Source organism: Castor canadensis, chromosome 10, assembly GCF_047511655.1.
Source record: "Castor canadensis chromosome 10, mCasCan1.hap1v2, whole genome shotgun sequence".
Taxonomy (NCBI): Eukaryota; Metazoa; Chordata; class Mammalia; order Rodentia; family Castoridae; genus Castor; species Castor canadensis.
The window spans coordinates 2,588,712-2,608,970 of NC_133395.1; the positions used below are offsets into that span (position 1 = coordinate 2,588,712).

The 20,259-nt window shown below is 43.7% G+C and overlaps 1 protein-coding gene and 1 pseudogene across 3 annotated transcripts in view; one reads left to right on the forward strand and one right to left on the reverse strand.

Annotated features, from left to right (window-relative positions):
* The first annotated feature begins 60 nt into the window (after positions 1–60).
* Positions 61–20,259, forward strand: part of Rab20 (RAB20, member RAS oncogene family) — a 66,125-nt gene continuing 45,926 nt past the window's right edge. Inside the window, exons 1-2 of one of the 3 annotated variants that reach the window (XM_074042998.1) lie at positions 61–3,186; positions 4,705–4,826. The gene's annotated coding sequence lies outside the window, so the exon portion shown is untranslated. The remainder of the gene's footprint in view (positions 3,187–4,704; positions 4,827–20,259) is intronic. The other 2 variants (XM_074043000.1, XM_074042999.1) reach the window with 2 other exon arrangements.
* Positions 4,767–4,959, reverse strand: LOC109687608 (cytochrome c oxidase subunit 7C, mitochondrial pseudogene; annotated as a pseudogene).

The following is a 20,259-nucleotide window of genomic DNA, read 5'->3' on the forward strand; positions in this document are numbered from 1 at the left end:
AGTTCTAAGTGGTTTTTTTTTTTTTTTTTTTTTTTTTTTTTTTTTTTGCTCCTAGGCTAGTTACTGAATCAAGACGGGTCTTATGGTTTCGGGCTTGGTTTGTTTTTGTCTTTCTCGTTTGGGCATTGGGGATTAAAGAAAATGATTGCGTTAGAAGACTGAGCTATTGGCAAGCTGCCTGACAACTGCCAGGGTTGGCACTGAGCATCAGAAAGAAGGTGTAGTGCTAGAGGACTCTCTGCGCTGCCCAAATAGACGATGCGCCTTTCTCTGTAGGGTCCGAGGGTTAGGTCTCCAGGCCCCACCTCCCTGATGACTTCCTCACTGGTGTATTCAGATTGGTGTCTCCCAAACCAACTTCTGACCCCAGCTTAGTAGATGGCAACTCCGTTGTTGGAGCTACTCAAGCCCCAGAACTTGAAGGCACCCTGACTTCGCTCTTCTTCCCACACCTGTGTCTCCTTGTGATGCCCGCCTCTCACAGCTCCGCCACCGCCCGACGTGAATCTGAAGCACGTCACTGGGAGCCTTGAAGCTAGAGTTCGAAGCCCTGGGATTGCACACGTCAGGTCACCAGCACACCAAGTAAAGAGAGGAGGTTTGTTAACGCAGCACAGGCACGCCGGGGGAAGAGGCAAATTAAGCACTTCAACCCATCTTGCGGGCACAGACGTGAGCTTCAGGCTTAAATAGAGAAAGACCTAGGACAGAGGATGAGAAGTATGTAGAGTGAAACAGTCCCAGTCGCAGTGTGGCCTGGTTGGTCATCATGGCAGTCTTGTTTGGAGAGGGGTTTTATTGAAGTTGTCATCGCTGTCATCACTTGAGCGATCTGGTCAGGATAAGCAAGTCCTTGTTGTCTGGCTGGTGGTCTGTCCTGTGGAGGCTCTGAGGCTCTACTGTTCCTTTTCTTGGGGGCAGATTCCTCAGTCCGAGTTGTAATGGATCAGTCCTGTCACTCCTGGATTCCAAGGTGACTGTTAGGTGAATGGCTTAGAGCAAAATGGAGGCAGAGATACCAAGCTTTTCTCCTGCTTTTAGTTAATTTATGGGCCGAAGTAAGGAGTCAGTGCTTTTTAGCAGTTTCTAAGTACCTACTTGTGCTTGAACATTTCTCAGTCTTGAGGGAATTGAGGTGTTGACCAATCTGGCTTTGAAGTTTTCAAACTGGCTGGGAATAAGTTAGTACAGGAGAAGGGGACAAATTGTAATAGCTGGAGTATATCAGCCAAAAGAACCTATTGCTTAAGCCTTAAACTAGAAACACCACTCTAAAGCAGAGTACAAGAGTGAGTAAAAGAAGATGTCCAATCAAATGAACCTCTTTTAAATAAATAAGTATGGACTTAAATAAATAAGTATGGAGGAGACTGGGGTTTGAACTCGGCTTATGCACTTGCTAAGCAGGCACTCTACCACTTGAGCCACGCCTCCAATTCGCCTTACTCTAGTTATTTTGGAGGTAAACTATTTGCCTGAGCTGGTCTCCAACTGAGATTCTCCCAATTTCACTATCCCATGTAGCTAGGACACCTGGCAGAAATAATCATTTTTGTCTCTAATTTGGATTTGGCCAAAAATAGGAGTTTGCCTTGTGTCAGAGGTGCCCGGAAGGGCTTTAGTGTCAGAGGAAGTCACATACAAGAACTGTTTTGCATAACCTGTCAGCTTTAATTATTTTGCAGGGTTATCACAAGGTGACTCCATTTGGATTCTGATAACTTCCCCTCTTATTTTGAGCAGTTTCCTCACCCCCCGCCCAGAGTACCTCAGAACATTTTTTTCTAAAGCTATCCTTTGGTTAACCACCTTGTGGTTTGGCTTTGCTGGTCCCCATCCCTGGGATGAGCTGAGTCCCAGATGACCTAATCTGATGCCATGTCAGAGGGGAAGTGACATACTGATTAGGTGGCAGTCAGTGCCAATAAATTCCCCTTGGCCAAATTAATCAACAGAGTTAGAAGAAGTGTCTTTTAGACTGGGCTTACCTGAAGTCCATTCTTAAGTCTAATTCTGTCTGTTCTGTAGCTGATGTCATTAACATCTCAAAAAATGTTGCTCGGGTTGCTATTGTTAGAAGTTATACTCCTGCAAATGTCAACAGCCAACAGTTACAAAGTTTTAAAGGGAAATTTTGAAAAAATAATGAGAGCAAATATTTAAAAACAGTAAGCCAGGCCCCAGTGCCTCACGCCTATAATCCTAGCTACCCAGGAGGCAGACATCAGGAGGGATCATGATTAAAGCCAGCCCGGGGCAAATAGTTCCCAAAGCTTATCTCAAAAAAACCCATCCCCGAAAAGGCCTGGTGGAGTGGCTCAAGGTGTAGATCCTGAATTCAAACCCCAGTACCACCAAAGAAAACTTTTTTTGTTTGAAAGAAATAAGTACTTGCTAGAGTCATTTTCATTGAGTTTCATTGTAAATGTTTTAGAGAAATATCAAACTGTAGATGACAAAGACTCAGAATGGTCATGGTTAGAATGCTCAGCAATTGATAGAACAGTCTGGTTATTTCCATTGCATAGAGCATTTAGGATGATTGTGACTTGCAGCATGGTTAGGATCACCACGATGTCCTTATTGTCTTTTCAAAAATACATTTAAAAGAATGACATGATATATATGTGTGTATGTGTATATATCTTATCAAGCGTGTACCTGCTCCTCTTCCTGCTGGAATGTTCTTTCTCTAGACATCTGCATAGCTCACACAGTTCATGTAGTCTGCTCAACTGTCCTCTCACTAGAGGAAAATGGTCCACAACTATTATGCATAAAACAACTCACGCCTCCTCTCTTCCACTGCTGTCAATCCCCTTAGCCTGCATTGTTTTCTTTAGTGTTTTTCACTATTTGCCCACCTATGTCATTGTTAGGGCCAATGGCAAATCTTGAGTTTGTTCCTTACAGTGTTCTCAGTCTTAGATCCTGACATAAAATAGGTATGCTCTAACTAGCAACCTCTTTTGTCTTCTTTCTTTCTCTCTCTAATTTACATAACAATAAAATTCACTAACTCTACAATTTTATGAGTTAACAAATGGATATAATCATGGGTCTTTGTCTGTTCCTGCTGCTATAATAAAACAATCTTGAGTCTGAATAATTTAGAAATAACAGAAATCTGTTTATCCTGGTTCTGGAAGCTAGGAGTCCAAGGTCAAGGCACCAGCAAGTTCTTTGGTAAGAGTCTGTTTTCTGTTTCCACCAATGATGCCTCATTTTGTCCTCTGTAGGGGAGAAAACAAACACTGTGTGCTCAGATGGTAGAAGGGATGGAAGAAAAAAAAAAGGACCAGAACACTCCTTTGTACCTCTTTTATTAGGGTACTATCATATTCAGTAGGGCCTCCCCTCATTGACTTAATCACCTCCCAATGGCTCTGCCTCTTAATTCTATCACATTGTCAATTAACCTTCAACATATGAATTTGGAGTGAGAGCAAGGTCAGAACAAAGCAACATATAACTGCCACCACATCCATGATTTAGAATATCTCCATTAGATGCAGAAGGCATATTTCGATGCACTTGTGTTAATTTCTTTTCAGTGCTAAGGATTGAACTCAAGGCCTCACACTTGCTAGGCAAAGAGTACCACTCAAGCTATCACTCACCCCTTATTGTGTTATTTTAACTTTTAATTATTCATTGCTAGTATATGGAAATACAGTTGGTTTTTATATATAGACATTGTGTCTTTTGACCATGCTAACTCCACTTTTTATTCTAGCAGATATATCTTCAGATTTCTTAGGATTTGCTACACAAGTATTTATAACATCTGAAAATAAAGACACATATCTTCCTATTAATCAGTATGCCTTTTTCTTGATCTCGATTGAGTGCACTTATTAAGACACTAATGGAAATTGTGGGAATTGACAATCTCTTGCCTTGTTCCTGATTTTTAGTGAAAATAGCTAGTCTTTCACCACTAAGTTGGATATTAATGATAAACTGTTTGTAGATGCCCTCCTCAGGTTAGGGAAGGTCTGTTCTATTTCTAATTTGCTGAGAGATTTCTCTAGAGTCCTGTATGGATGTGGAATTTTGTTCAACATATTTTCTGCATCTTTTGAAATAAGTACATCATTTTCCTTTAGTCTGTTAACAGGCAATTTAGAGTGATTAATCTTCCAGTGTTGAACCAACCTTGCATTTCTAGAGGAAACCCATTTGGTCATAATGTGTTATCCTTTTTTGTATATTACCAGATTATTACTTGTTAAAGTTTTAAGAATTTTTGTATCTAGAAGGCTGGTGCAGTGGTGCACAGCTGTAATGCCATCTGCACGGGAGGCTAAGGCAAGAGAATGGCAATTTTGAGGCCAGCCTGGGCTACACAGCAGAATCCCAAATCAAACAAACAAACAAACAAAAACAACCTGTGCTGTATTCACAATTGGCAATTGTCTGGATTCCTTCTTTATAGTGTCTTTTTGTGGTCTTAATATCACATGATAACTGGTCTTATAAATGAAAAGGTTGGTGTGTTCCTCCTTGTTGATTTTCCAGGCCAGTTTGTGTGCAATAGGGGTTACTTTTTCCTTTAATCTTTGGTAGAGTTCACTGGAGAAGACACCTGGGTCTGAAATCTTATTTATGGGAAAGTTTTAAACTATGAATTCATTTTCTTTAATTCATTTTCTTCATATTGTTTATTCTTTTTTCCTTTGTGTCTATGTTTGTAAATAATAGTATGCTGTGAGTTCAAGAGGTTGAAACATTCTTCATACCTGTTAAATGGATGAATTACAGCCTTATTTCTCAAGCAATTGATGTCCTACTATAAAGAAAGGTGCAGCAAATCCAGATCCAAGGTACAAGGTCATCATAACCAGTAACTGCCACTTGTTTTCCAGTGGAAATGGAAGATTCTGCCTGGAGCTCTCCTCGTAAATGGGTCTGACAGACCACAGAGGTGGTGATGCTCCAGGTGCTCTGCCCTAACATGGTGGTATTGGAAGCTCTGCCGAAGCACAGAGTCGAAAGGCAGAAGAAGGGATAACACTATCGTCTATGCGTCTTGAATGAGCTCTGGTGGCTTGTTTGTTTTTAAATTGTTCTATTTCTTTTCAAGGGTCAAATTCACCAGTATAACTTGCTCCTAATTGTCCTGTATTAGCATTTAACATCTATAGGATTTATAGGCATAGTTTCTATTTTTGTCCTGATTTTGATAATATGTGTCTTTTATTCCTCTTCAACTGGGCTGGAGGTTTTGTCAATGTTTATATGGCACCATCTCTCGGCTTACTTGAAATTTAACTTATTTTTAGAACTTTGCTCTTTTCTTTCTTTCTCTCTTTCTTTTTCTTTCTTTCTTTCTTTCTTTCTTTCTTTCTTTCTTTTCTCTCTCTCTCTCTCTCTCTCTCTCTCTCTCTCTTTCTTTCATAATGGGGTCTCGTTATGTAGCCCAGGGTGTCCTGTAATTCACAATCCTCCTATCTCAGACTCCCAATGCTGGGATTTACAGACATGCACCACCATGCCCAGCAATTTCCTTTTGTGTGGTTCTAGGTCTTGAACTCATGGCCTTGCACTTGCTAGGCCTTGAGCCACTCCTCCAGCCCTTGTTTCATTGGCTGGTTTTGAGATAAGGTCTCACTTTATGTGTGGGCCAACCTGGGCCACCATCCTCCTTCTTGTGTTCCTTGAGTAGCTGGGATGTCAGACACACCCCTCCACACTCAGCCATTTGTTCAGATGGAGTCTGATGAACTTATTTTGCCCAGTCTGGCCTCGAATCAAGATGCTTTTGATCTCTGCCTCCCAAGTAGCTGGGATTACAGACTTGAGCCATGCACCTGAAGCATTTTCAATCATAATTGCTGTTCGGTCAAATCGAGTAGTCATTGGGGAGGAGACCTTATGGGCAGGGGCCTCCATCATTATCTATTTAGTCTGAGGCTCTGCTCCACCCACAGAAACTCACTTGCCCACTAGTTAGTCTCCCTGATTTAAAAAAAATCTCATTTTAAGCCAGGTACCTGTGGCTCACCCCTGTAATCCTAACTACTTGGGAGGCTGAGACCAGGAGGATCATGGTTTGAGGCCAGTCCAGGCAAACAGTTCGAGAGACCACCATCTTCAAAATAATCATAGTGTTACTGGAGGCGTGGCTCAAGCAGTAGAGTGCCTGCTTTGCAAGTACAAAGCCCTGAGTTCAAACCCCAGTTCCACCAAAATAAAAAATTCTCATTTAAAATTTCATTGTCAAGTTCTTTCTTCTTGTCTTTTTTTCTAGGGGGTCAATTTGCCCCCTATTTTCTTGCCACTACCTGTATGTAGGGAATCTCTGTACTCATACCTCACAGCCTCAGCCCCTAGTGGTGATTTCTTTGTTCCAGCTATTGCTATGGAAACTAGCTGCTCCCAGGTGTACCCCCAGGTCCCTGGCCTCAGCTGTAATTTGCCTCACTGCTGTCTGACGTTGGACTTTTGACTGTATGAGGCACCTAGAGGCTTCTGCTCAGCCACCTGAGGCATGGATAAATGCAGAGGTGAGGGACTATGGTTTTAGGGAGCTCTCCTTGGTCAGGAAGACAAGCAGCCTCATCTTCCTGCTAGCACCCAAGCCTAACCTCTCCTCATAGGGCCCAACAAACACCAGCTTTGGTTTGGTTTGGTTTGGTTGGAACTGGGGTCTGAACTCAGGATTTTGAGCTTGCAAAGCAGGCGTTTTTCCACTTGAGCCATGCCTCTAGTACAAACACCAGCTTTATGTTCCAAATTCTGCGTGCATATTAACCCTCTCTCATCCTCACAACAGCTCTTCCAGGCTGGCACTATCACCATCACCATTTTACAGTAAAGACACAAAGCACAGAGAGGCTGTTCTCAGCCCAAGGTCACTGAGCTAGCCAGCAGAGGATTGGACCTAAGCGTTGTGGCTTTGGTCTTTCAGCTCAACGCTGTACTGAGTTCAAACACACACACACACACACACACAAAAGAAAGAGTGGAGGAGGGTTAACATATAACTCAGTGGGGTGGTTGAGCTCTTGCTTAGTACGTAGAAGGTCCTGGGTTCGATCCCCGGTAACACACCCACAAAGGGCAGAGTACTCTACGCCCCTTTTGTGTAGCTGCCCATGGCGTCCTAACAATCTTTGTTTTCTCCTCAAGGAAAAAAAAAATAGAGGAGGATTAAACCTCTAAATCTTGTATGACCAACAAAACTTTGAGAGGCAGCAAACTGTCAAATATCATAAAACCTAGAATATACATATGTATTTGTAGTGTGTCATTTTACTAGATTATTAGAATAATGATTAAGTTCTAATGTTCTTTGTTTTAGGCAATTCCTATAGTGCTATAGAGAATGGGTTGTTTCCTAAAAAAGTTATTCAGAAATACAGTAAGACATCTGTTACATTTAACAGTGGTACTCTGGATGCCTGAATATGTCTGCACATAGCTTCAGGTCTAGGCAAACATGGAGCGTGTGGCTCTTTGCCATGCCATGGAGAAGTCAGGACCACAGGCTCCTAGAAGCCTAACCAATAATGCGTGGCAGCCAATGTGATATATTCTTTCTCGTTTTTGGAGTTTCATCTACACAGATGCTTTGGCAGGAAGCTAAGGAAATGTTGTCTGACATAGCCACTGAAGCATTTTGAAAAACTGTGGCACTCAGCATGTACACAGTTCAGAATTAAGTACACTCATGTGTTGTGCAACCACGACCATGCTCCGTCTCCAGAACTTTCTCCTCATCCCCCAACTGAAACCTAGCACCAGACATGAACTCCCCAGCCCCCACCCCAACCCCTGGCCATCTATTGCTATTTCTGTGTCTATGAATCTGATGACTCTGGGGACCTCATAAAAGTGAGACTGAGTATTTGTCCTTCCATGTCTGGTTTATTTCACTGTCATCCACATTTGTTGGGTGGCTTCAGAACTCTTTAGCGATCCCAAAGCAGCCGGGCAGGGGATTGCTTGTGGGGCCCTCTGGCCTCTTCTTGGTCTGGCTAACTCCCTTTCTTTCCTAGGTCAGCTCAAGCTCCCCTCCCCAGCCCATGCTGTAGACTGACCTACCAAACCCTCCTCCATTCGCCAGCCCAGAGCCCTGCAAACCTTTTCTGCTTGCCACATGCAAATTATTTTAGGCTTTGCAGGTTCCATGTGGATAATTATACAGCCTATCAAGGGAGAAAACTCCTGCCCTGCCTGCCAGTTTTCTATTGCCTTATGGTTCTATTTCCCGCATCAAGCCAGGCTAGGAAAGAGAGCCAAGAAAGAACAATGGAGACAAAGGTGGTTTTTTCTTCCAAAGGAAAACACTGCAAACACGAAGCATACCTCTTAGTCCTCACCCACAAGAGGTGAAAAACAGTAAAGTTGGTGTGACCGCAGTTTACGGTCACACCAAACATTGAGCAAGCGAGAAGGGACCAGAATTGACACAAAACCAGGGAAGGATTTCTTCATGGGACAGCTGCTTATTGTGCCCATTGGTTACAGGGACAGGGCCCTCATTTTGACACATTTTTAACTCTGCAATAAAAAAGGAGTGTGATTAAGGGATATGGCCAGAAGGAAAGCATAATATTTCTTTCCAGGTGACCAAAATCTTTGTTTTTCAAACTTAAGGAAAAACCTCAGGCTCAGGTAGATGACTCCTTCTCTGGGCCTTATTTGAAATGGAGATTGCAAAGGTACCTATTGCTGTCCATAAAAATTAAGTTATCAAATTTATCAGTATTTCTAGGTTTCATTGTCTTTTTTTGTTGTTTTTTGGCAGTACTGGAGTTTGGACTCAGGACCTCACTCTTGCTAGGCAGCAGCTTTACCACTTGAACCACTCCACCAGCCATTCACTGTCTTTCTTAAAAGCGCAAATAATACAGTGCTGTTGCTGTCATCGATCTGTGTGGTCATGGATCCAGCCCTTCCCAGTCACCCATAGCAGCATAAGTGTAGAAATGGGGTGGTGACATGGCAGAGTCCCGAAAAGCAGACCGTCACTGCAGTTCACCACAACCTCTGCTCCACGTGTCTGTGGTGTCTGCAGAGAAAAATGCTCCTCAAAATCTCAGATGACTAGAGTTCTTTGTGTGCCAGCCGTGTTCATGAATGTAAGGCATCCTTCCTGATTCTCTCCTGCATGCAACTCAAGAGCACATCCCTCCATTCCCTCTCCCTGCATTAATCCAAACCAGTCACAGAGAACTGGATCTGAGATCATGGAATCTGCCTTTCTGGATCCTGTACAGCAAGTTGGGCTGCAAGGAAGTAAAACCTTCAGCTATGTGTGTGTATCTGTGTGTGCACACGTGCATGTATGTGTATTTGTGTGTGTATACACATGTGTCTGCATATGCATGCATACACACACATCAGTGAGCATTTCTTTTCTTTCTTTTTGGGGTACAGGGGATTGAACCCAGGGCGTTCCACTTACAAACACTTTACCAGGTAAACCGCGATCCCTGTCCTTTGCTTTTTATATTTTGTTTTTGAGATAAGATCTCACTAATTTTGCCTGGGCTGGCCTCAAATTTGTGATCCTCCTGACCCTGCCTCCTGAGAAGCTGGGATTACAGGCCAGCACCACCACACCTAGCTTGTTGAGCATTCTATATTACATATCAGCCACCACCCAAAAATGAAGTGATAGGTTCTCTTCTTCACAGCTGCAATCTCAATGAAAGACTTTTAATAAGAACCTCTTATATAAGCATAACAGAGGGAAAAGCAAAAGCTGGGCATGGAAGTGAACAGCCATAATCCCAGCACCCAGGAGACCGAGGCACAAGGATCATGAGTTTGAGGTCAACTGGGGCTGTATAGGGAAACCCTATCTCAAAACCAAAAACCAACAAAAAAAAAGGAAAAGCAGTAGAATGAGTTTGAATACAAGAGTTCTAGGGTTGGAGTGTAGCTGAAAGGGTAGAGCACTTACTAGCAAGTGCAAGGTCCTGAGTTCAAATCCCAGTATAGCAGAAAGAGACCTAATTCCTAGGCCTTGAGAATTTAACAGAGGAATTTAACTTTTTGGGTTATAGTTTTTCATCCTCAAAAATTGAAATGTTTGGATTAGAGAAACCCGAATATTTTTCTGAGCTCTAGAAACATGTTTGGTGTAATAAATAACATGTTTGTTTATATTTAACCCTTTATTTAGTTCATGGCTTTTAAAATAGTTTAGCCAGGCACTGGTGGCTCACATTTGTAATCCTAGCTACTCGGGAGGCAGAGATCGGGAGGATTGAAGTTTGAAGTCAGCCCTGGGCAAATAGCTTGTGAGACCCTGTCTTGAAAAAACTCATCACCAAAAAGGCTGACGGAGCTGGTAGAGCACCTGCCTAGCAAGCATGAAGCCTGAGTTCAAACCCCAGTACTGCAACAAAATAAATAAATAAATAAATAAATAAAATATAGTTTAAATCTCCCTAAAATGAGCAGCAATGTGTTGGGATGAGGTTCTCCAGAATCAATAATTTGTATAAAGCAAGCTCCAAATGATATAATAACAAATACCTCTCCTATATAATTTTGAGTTTCCCCCAGAGGTGACCTCACCTGCCTGGAGGCCAGATGGGTTCATTTCCACGATGTCATCTGTGTCTAAGACACACAGACTCCATCGACACTCGGACCTCATCCCGTGCCACACCTGTCCCTCCCCAGTCATCCTCAGGGAATTGTGTAGGGTGGGAAAACATCCTTTCTTCTGTTCTCTCAGGTACTCTGACTGAGGCCTGTGAATTACACTGATGAAAGACAGATTAAAGAGAGAAAAGGCATGTAAATTTTATTTGATGTTAATATTTTAATTTTTCATGAATGGAGGCCTTCATAGAAAAGATACGAAGACACAAAGTAGTTAAAGATGGAGGAAGGGCTACAGACCATTGGAACACAGAGCAACTAATGGAGCCAGGGATTGGGCTTGCGGTGGCCAATGGTGGAAAGGTATGGGAGGCAGCTGTTTAAGAAGGTTTAATTTGTGCAGACTCATCTCCATGCTGTCTTCCCCTCTGGTGATAAAGGTTGTCCTTCCTTTCCTGGTACAAAAGAGGAGGACACCTGCACAAGGGACATTCGTGCCCTGCTTTTTCAGGCAGAGAGGGGAAGGCAGAGGGCTTGCCTGTGTCTGCTTCTTCTCAGGTGCCTTTCGGCTCAATATAATCTTTATGCCAAAGTGGTAGATTTTGGGAGGCTGTGCGCTGATCTTCAACTGAAATGTATGTGGAAACAGACTTCCCCAGTGCTGCCCAAAGAGCTTAGTGCAGTGATGGAAACTATCCCATCTCTGCATCATCCAATACGGGAGCCATGGCCAGGAGTGGTTGTTGACTTGTGAAATGTGGAACTGAGGGCTGAATTTCAAGGTTTGGCTAAATGCCATTAAATTAAATTTACATAGGTGTCTGCATATTGGGTGGTGGAGCTCTGGAATATTGAGAAGTTCAGGAAGTAAAAAAGAGGGGTCCAGCTTTGAGCCAGAACTCTCACAGTGCATTTCTGCCCGCTCTGGGCTCAACAGTCCTAGTGACATTTCATTCTGCAATGTTTGTTCATTAGTTTACTCTAACGTTTAGTGCCCCCACTGTCTCTAGAGCGACTGCATTTTGAAATATCCCCTACATGAGTCTGTGCTCGTGACAACAGGCGCCATACTTTGCAAATTAGGAAGCAATGAGCTTCCTAAGCCTTGCAAGTTAGCCCAGAACTAATAACTTGTAACGACTGACTGACAGTTTGCATCTGGGTCTGATCTTTCAATCAGAATTATGAGTGGTCCATAGGCCTTTTTGGTGGTACTGGGCTTTGAACTCAGAGCGTTGTGCTTACTCGGCAGGTGTTCTACCACTTGAGCCATGCCCCAGCATGAGGCCTTTTTGCACTGTTGGTTCTCTAGTGTTTCTGCCACATCTTTCCATCTTGACAGTTACCGTGAGGCATTAAATCATGTCCCATCAGTCACAAAGTTCTCTGCCCCGCAGGAAAAGATCGTGGTACTCCTCTGTCATGCTCCTCCCGTCTTGGCACTCCAGTTGGGTCCAAGGGGCCACTCCTTCTGATTGAACTTCAAAGTGACCGTTGCAGGTTGAATTGTGTCCCCCGCAGAGGTGCGCTCACATCCTAACCCACGGAACCTGTGAAAGTGACATATTACAAATTAGGGCCCTCACAGACCATATCTTAACTCATCATGATGGTCATTAATGCGAGGTCCTGAGTTCAAACCCCAGCACCACAGAAAAGAAATAAGTCTCCAATACTCTGCCTTGGTGTTGGCTGAGCAGGCTCCTGGTGTCATGGGAGGTGGCAGAGCTTCTGTATGACAACAGAGATGAGGGACAAGGATGCAGCTTTCGGTAAGTACTGAGTTTACAGTACTGCGTGCTGAGTGGGGTGCACTCAGGGATCGTGCTGCAGGTCCATTGAGGTGGGTTCTTCTGGACACTTCTGAACTCCCAGGTCAATACCATGGGACAGTGCCCTTACAAGCGTTCTGGAACTTGCTTTTTCATTCAGTATTATTTTTGAGGTTTTCCCATGTTGATACATCTAGATTCAGGTTTCAGTTCGCGTTTCATTCCATGAATACGCCAGAATTTGTTTACCTGTTCTACTGAAGGTGGGCATTTGCTTTTTTCCCACTTGGGGGTGATATTTCTATTTGTATGTGGGAGAGTTTCCAGAAGTGAATGAGATGGCCAGGTCATTGGCGTGTCCATCTTCAACCCTATCACATAAGGACAAATCGCTTTCCAGGCTTTTGTGACTGCTCACGATGACAATGAGCATGTGAGTTCAACGTGGACCACATCCTCTATTACATCTGGTAGTGTCAGATTAGATCTGAGGTTGAAGTCCCCTTCACTACCGACCATAAGCATTGTCTTTTTCTGTTCTGTGAACTGACAATGAGAACTTTTTAAATTGCTGGGTGCCAGTGGCTCACACCTTTAATCCCAGCTACTCAGGAGGCAGAGATCAGGAGGATCATGGTTTGGAGCCAGCCCAGGCAAACGAGACCCTATCTTGAAAAACCCTTCGCAAAAAAGGGCTGGTGGAATGGCTCAAGGAGTAGGCCCTGACAAAACCACAGAACTGCAAAAAGAAACACTTTAAAAATTCATTTTACTTAATTTTCCTTTTGATTTACAGAGATTTTTTTTCAGTCCTGGAGTTAGAAGTCAAGGCCTTATACCTGGTAGGCAGGCGCTCTGCCGCTTGAGCCACTCCGCCAGCCCACTATATGAACTCTCATTTATTTCTGATTAGGAAGACTTTCATTGTTATTCAGAAATTTTTATACTGAAATGCTGTGAACTTCATAACATTCCCATTATAGAAAAGACTTTTTAGCCAGGCACCAGGGTCTCAGGCCTATAGTCCGAGCTACTTGGGAGGCTGAGATCAGGAGAATTAAAGTTTGAGGCCAACCTGGGTAAATAGTTCAAGAGACCCTAATCTCAAAATGACCAGAGCAAAATGTACTGGGAGGTGTGGCTCAGATGGTAGAACTCCTGCTTTGCAAGTGAGAAGCCCTCAGTTTAAACCTCAGTGCCACCAAAAAAAGAAAAAAGAAAAGACATTTCCTGTTCTTCCTACCCCGAGCTCAGACAGGTCTTTTCTTATGCATAGGTTTGTAATTTGCCTGGAATCTGTATTTGTGCATGTGTGACTTGGGATCAGTATATTTTCTACATGGATGACTAGCATCCGTTCCTAGGAGTGCCACCTTTCCCCAGGCACTGCCAGGTCCTCTTAAGTGAGAGTCCTGTCAGGGCTGTCCACTTGATTCAGTTTGGACACTTTCTCTGGACAGTGGTGACTCTCCTTTAATCACCGTAGCCTGTTAACGACTTGGAGGGGAGTGGGGTGAGTCCACTCACAGCGTTTCTTTTTTGCTTTGTTTTGTTTTTTGCATTTCTTAATCTTACAGCAATTTCATGACCACTAGCGGTGGCTCTCTATTCCCCAGTCCCTGTTGCCACAGTCCTGGGAGCCAATTCCCACCTTTCTGTCTCTAAAGATTGGCCAGACACGGACATGTCATACAAGTGGAACCGGGATGCAGCCTTTGTGTCTGACTTGGTTCGTGGTGGGCGATGTTTTCAGGGTTCATCCACGTCGTGCCATATAAAAGTGCTTCATCCTTTCGTGGATGAGAAATAGACCATCGTAGGGTGTGATTCCATAAGGGGCTGCTCGGTGTCCTGCCAGCTACGTCAATTGCGGGTCAAGTACCCTGCTTCAAACAGGCAGGTCCTTTGATTGAGCAAACCCGGGGTTCAGATGGGAGCCGAGAGGGAGTTCATACGCCTCATTACCCATCGCAGCCCTCAGCCAGCCAGTCAACAGCCGCTCGGTGCGGTGGGTTTCATACACAGAGACAAAAGTGGCAACTAGCCAAGTTATTACAGCCATCAGTTACAGCTAGTTGTCCTCAAGTGCTTACTAAGTAACCAGTACTTACCTCTACGCTACTTAGTAACAGAGTCCTCATCCTGTGTCCTCACCTGGGAGCTGCCACACTGCACTCAGCATCTCCACTCACCTGTTAAGGGACACTCGGAGCATTTCCTCTTTGGGGGATCGCAGTCGGTGATGCAAGCCACACTCACGCACGCGCTTTGCACGTAAACGAATCTTTTCAGTTCCCGGGCACTACCTTGGAGCAGAACTTCTGAGTCACATGGTAGCAGATTTTTGCCCATGTTTGTCTGCTTCCATAAAATATCTGTTGAGGTTTTTATTGGAATTGCGTGGCCTTTATAGACTATCTTGAAAGTAGACATCTTCACCATTTTCTGTTTTTTTTTTACTTCTTACAAATATCATAGCATGACTCTTCACTTGGAGCTTTAAAATTTTTATCCAATGATTACACTTTTCTCCACAAAAGTCTCATCAATCTTTCACTATAGTTACTTCCTGGTAGCTTTTGGTGGTGGTAGTGGGTTTTTTTTGAGACAGGGTCTCACTATGTAGCTCAGACTGGCCTCAAACTCACCATCCTTCTGCCTCAGCCTCCCAAGTGCTGGGATTACAGGTGTGTACTACCATACCTGGCTATGTTTATGGTTTTATTAATAAGGGTATCTTTTTTCTTTTATTTTATAGTAATTTATTATTGATGATAGAACGCCACTTTTGTAATGTTGAAATATCTCCCAAGAAAGCTATTACTTAATTTATTACATATAAATGACTTCAGACATGAAAGTCTGAAACCATATCACCTGTGGTTATCAACAGCTTCAGATCTGTTTTTTCTAGCTCTTATAATTCTTGTCTCAGTTTCTTGCTGTACTGGCCAGGACCCTATGTTCCACAATGAATTGTAAAGATGACAGTAAGTCACTTTGTCCTGTTCTGACATTAATGAACTTGCCTTTAATGTTGAAACAGGAAGCGTGGTGTTTGCTTCTGACAAATACCTTTTTACCAAGATAAAGGAAATTCCTCATATTCTGTGCCATGGACTGCAGTCACAGCTGTTCTGACTCAGACCCTCACTGTAATCCCGAGTTAAGTTCTAGTTCCTTGTTGTGCATTAATTTTCAACTTGTTCTTCACAGTGAGAGAGGTTGGCAGCTTACATTTCTTCCCCTGCTGTAGTCTGATATTTTTTTAGCTAGTTTTTTTTTTTTTTTTTGCATTCTGATTTTTATCCACAGTTCGGGTGTTTTTTTTTTTTGGTACTGGGATTTGAACTCAGGACCCCACGCTTGCTAGGCAGGTGCTCTACCATTTGATCGTCACCCCAGTCCTTTCTTCACTGCTTTTCCATCATGCTGTGGTTTGAGGATGAGCCCCACAAACCGAGTCGGGGGGCTCCCCTCTTTATCTGCTTCTTGAAGTGGTCCGCATGAAGTAGGCGTCGTGTGACCTTTGAAGACTGGCATCTTTTGATGGGTGGGGAGAGTTCTTTTTTTACTACAATTCATTTTTTAAAAATTGGTTTATTTGTAATTTCTATTTTTCCTTGAGTCAATTTTAGTAATTTTTAGCTTTATATAAAAATCATACATTCCACCTGAGTTTTCAAAATACAAGCCTAAAAAATTTCTAGGGTTCTTGTGGGTTAAATTTTGCTCAGCCCCCTTTGTTTTGAAATGGAAAAGTTTGCTCATTTTCCATCTTTCTTTCTCCTTTGTTTTCAGTCTCACTAAAGGCTGGTCTATTAACAACTGGTTTTAGAGCTCAGTTTTTCTGCTGGCCTTCGTATTTCTTGCTTGAATTTTAAATCCATGTTTGTTCTTCTTTTTTTTTTTTTTTTGGTATGGTACTTTACCTAAATTTACTTTGTTATTCATTTTTCAGGGTCTTTTTCTTTCTTTTAATTTTTGAAAGTAAACTCTAGCTATTTTTTCATGTTTCTTCTTTTTGTTTGTTTTGTTTTATTTTGTTTTTTTGAGACCGGGCCTTGTCATGAAGCCCAGGCTGATCTCAAACTCAGGATTCTCCCGCCTCAGCCTCCCAAGTGCTGGTATTACAGGTGTGAGCCACCACACCACACCCAGCATGTTTCCTCTTTAATCTGTGTGTTGAAGGGTACGGATTTTCTCTACGAGTGGCCTGTGCCTCTCATGAACCCTCGCATGCTGTGCTCTTCACGACTTGGGTTCTGAACACTTGCAATCACTGTCTTCCTTAATACAGGTGTCATTCCTTCTAAGATCACAAACATTTTGTTCTTCCAATTCTCCTTTAATCATTTCTTTTCAATGCAATTGCATTTCATTGCATTACAGAGGGTGGTATATGCATAATTTCAGTTCTTTCCTAATTATTGATATTTCCATGGTGTGTGACCTTGAAGTGACAGATTTGTGCAAATGTTTCATTTCACACACATTTCATTTAATTGTCATAAATCCTGTGAGGCAGGGAGAGCAGGCATAATGTCATCGTTAGACCAGGAATCTAAGAGCTAAGTATGCTAAATCCTGTACATGGTCACATACTGATTCAATCAGAGCACATGGATTTAAAACCTGAACTTTTTTTTTTTTTTGCAGCATTGGGGCTTGAACTCAGAGCCTACACCTTTAGCCACTCCACCAGCCCTTTTCTGGGTTTTTTTTTAAGATAGGGTCTCATGAACTATTTGCCCAGGCTGGCTTCGAACCATGATCTTCCTGACCTCTGCCTCCTGAGTAGTGAGGATTAGAGGCATGAGCCACTGGTGCCCTACATCATTTTTATTTTTGTTTTGTGGTCTTTTAAATAATGTTTGCTGTTTTAAGCTATAATCATGCATCAACTTTAAGAACAACAGGCTAGTGTAAAAAGAAGAGAAGTGACTGCCACTTTGTGCCCTCTCCCAGAGGCCACACCACTCCTCTGGGCTCCCTTCCCTGCATGGACTGGGATCTGACTAAGGGGACTGGAGAAAACAGAGTCCCCAGGAACAAGGACAGTTCCGTGTGTCCTGGGCCTGTGGTCCTTCCCTCAGGCTGCCATAACAGTGTCAAAAACTGGGTGATGAAAATGACAGGATTTCTTCTCTGGCCATCTGGAGGCTGCAAGTCTGAAATCAAGGTGCAGTGCGGGTAGGACCCTGCCCCTGGATGGCCTTCCTTCCTCCAGCTTCTGGAAGTGTGGATTCCTTGGTGTTTCTCGGCTCCAGTCTCTGCCTCTGTGGCCACACGGCCTTCTCCCTTCTCTCTGTTTGTCTCAGGGTCCTTTTACACCAGTTAGTAGAGAATGCACCTTCTCCTGCAGACCACATCTTAATGAGCTCACACCTCCAACGACTGTATCTGCAAATAAGGTGACCTCCTGAGGGACTGGGATTAGGACTTCAAAGTATTCCTTGGGGACACAAATCCTAGCAGCTCAGCTGCAGGTCTAGCTCCTTCCTTCCTGTGGGACAGGGATGGGAAGCCACCCACATTTGCTTCCTCTCCACATACTGGCCCAGCTCCCATGTGCTCCAAATGCCCAGATTTTTTTTTGTCAGATAGAATCTCTCTGTGTACCCGAGGCTGGTCTCAAACTTGTAATCCACCTGCCTCATCCTCCTGGGTCCCAGGTCTTACCCGGGTTGGTCTACACAGCAGGCTGGATCATCCTGAATTCAAGCCCAGGGGTGGCTGTAACTCAGTTCAGGTGGCCCTGAGTACACAGCCTTCAAGCATCCATGGGCAGGGGGGAGGTGGGGGTTGTGGAGTCCTGAAGGATTCACCTCTGTGAACTTCAGAATCTCTGAAGAGGGAGTTCCCTTTACTGCAGGAGCGAGGGCTCATTTCTCCCCGACACTCGCAACCCAGACCAGAATCATGCTGAGAGAGTCCCCAGAAGGACCCCCAAGATTCACCCTGTCCACACTCTGGATGCAGGAGGTAGGGACCTCCTGCCACCAGTAGGGGGCACAAGAGGCTGGCGTGGGTATCACCATTTTCAGCGCAGTATTCACTTAGGCTGAAGTCTTGGTGGTCCTCAATCATCTCTGTACATTAAAATCATAACCACCTGAGAGGAGCTTAAACGAATCCCAGTACCTGTGGAAGGATTTGAAGACGCACGGAGAGCAGGCAAGCGTGGGAAGAGGTGCTCCCCATGTGAGTCACTGTGGCCAAATCAGAGTGAGAGGAAACCACTGCACACCTGCACACCTGCTAGACTGACAGAGTAAAGAAGACCATGAACCAAACGCTGCTGAGGACGTGGAGAGGGACCAACTCCTGCCCACTGCAGCAGCCAGGATGGAGACAGTGCCACATCCCACAAGTGCTTGGACCCACAAAGGGTGACACAGCCACACAGTGGATGTGACATGGCAGTAAGAAGAAACCACTTACATGTGTTGCAACGTGAAGAAAGAATACTCAGCGAAAGAAGCCAGGTGAACGATGTGTGTTGTCTCATAACAGGTACAGAATATTCTGGAAAATGCAAACGAATCTGTCCAGGATCAGTGATTGCCTGGGACTGTCGGGTGGGGTAGAGGAAGGGATGACTGAGGGGCACAAGGACACCTTTAGGGGTGAGAGATATGTTTGTTCTGGCGATCCTCCCATGAGGGCACACATGTCAGATTTACCCAGGTGCACATTCTACAAGTGTACATTGTACACGTCAATAAAGTAAAACAAAACAAACAAACAAAAGCCCCAGAAAACAGAATCGCAATCTGAGCTCAGCCCAGAGTTCTAGATTTACTGGTCTGGGTCGGACAACATGGCTGGTATTTTTAAGAAACTGCCTCAAACTACAAGGAGTTGTGATGTGAACCCTTGCAGTTTCTGGCAGGAAGTTGGGCATGAGGTAATTAGCTGGTTCTGGCTGTGCATTGGTGTTTAGATTTTGTGACTATGAGTAGATAATGATATTTAAGCCAAACCAATGAATACTGTCTAAGGAGAACAGTTTAATTTACCAAGTTGTAGACTGAACGACATGAAATTGCCATGTATGAGTCAAAATGGTCCAAGGATCAACAGACTCACATGGTTCTTTTGTTGTTGTTGTTGGGGGTTGGGGGGTTGCAAAGCAGACACTCAACAACTTGAGTCACACCTCCAGTGCTCCACCATTCCTTTAATATTGACATCCCCTGTCAAACAACGGTTGTCAAGAATTGTTCTGGATGGGGCTGATGGAGTGGCTCAAGTGGTAGAGCACCTGCCTGGCAAGCATGAGGCCCTGAGTTCAAACCCCAGGACCAACAGAAAAAAAACAACACAAAAGAATTGTTCTGGAAGTACTGAGCTGTTCCCACTAACTGCATGTTGTTACAACACTAAAACTATAGTGTTTTAAGCCACCGTGGTTTAAGCCACTTCTTTAACCTCACTCATCCGCTTCTCCCCAAAGCCAGTTAAACTCCTAAAGGGCCAAGGAAATGCAATTTACAAGCAGGCACAGGGACTTTTAGCATTAAATTAGGCTCGTTCCATAAACTGCTATGGTTCTGACTGCAGTCTCATTTTTCCACTTTAGGTTTCGATTCTAGATCAGCTTGTTCTCTTTTTAAAAGTAATGCAGGTTCACTGTAGTAAATGCAAGAATACAGAGAAACACTAACTAGACAGCAAAAATTAAGAATAGCTGGGCTTGATGGCATGTGCCTGGAGTCCCAGGTACTCAGGAGGTTGAGGCAGAAGGGTTGCTTGAGTCCAGGCATTCGAGGCCAGTCTAAGCAACATAGCATGAAACCACCTCTGAGATTAAAAAAAAAACTGTTTTTAATCAAGCATAACCTCACTATATAGATCAATCGTCCAGGGGTTGTGTGCATGTGTGTGTGTGTTACTGGGGATTGAACTCAGGTCCTCA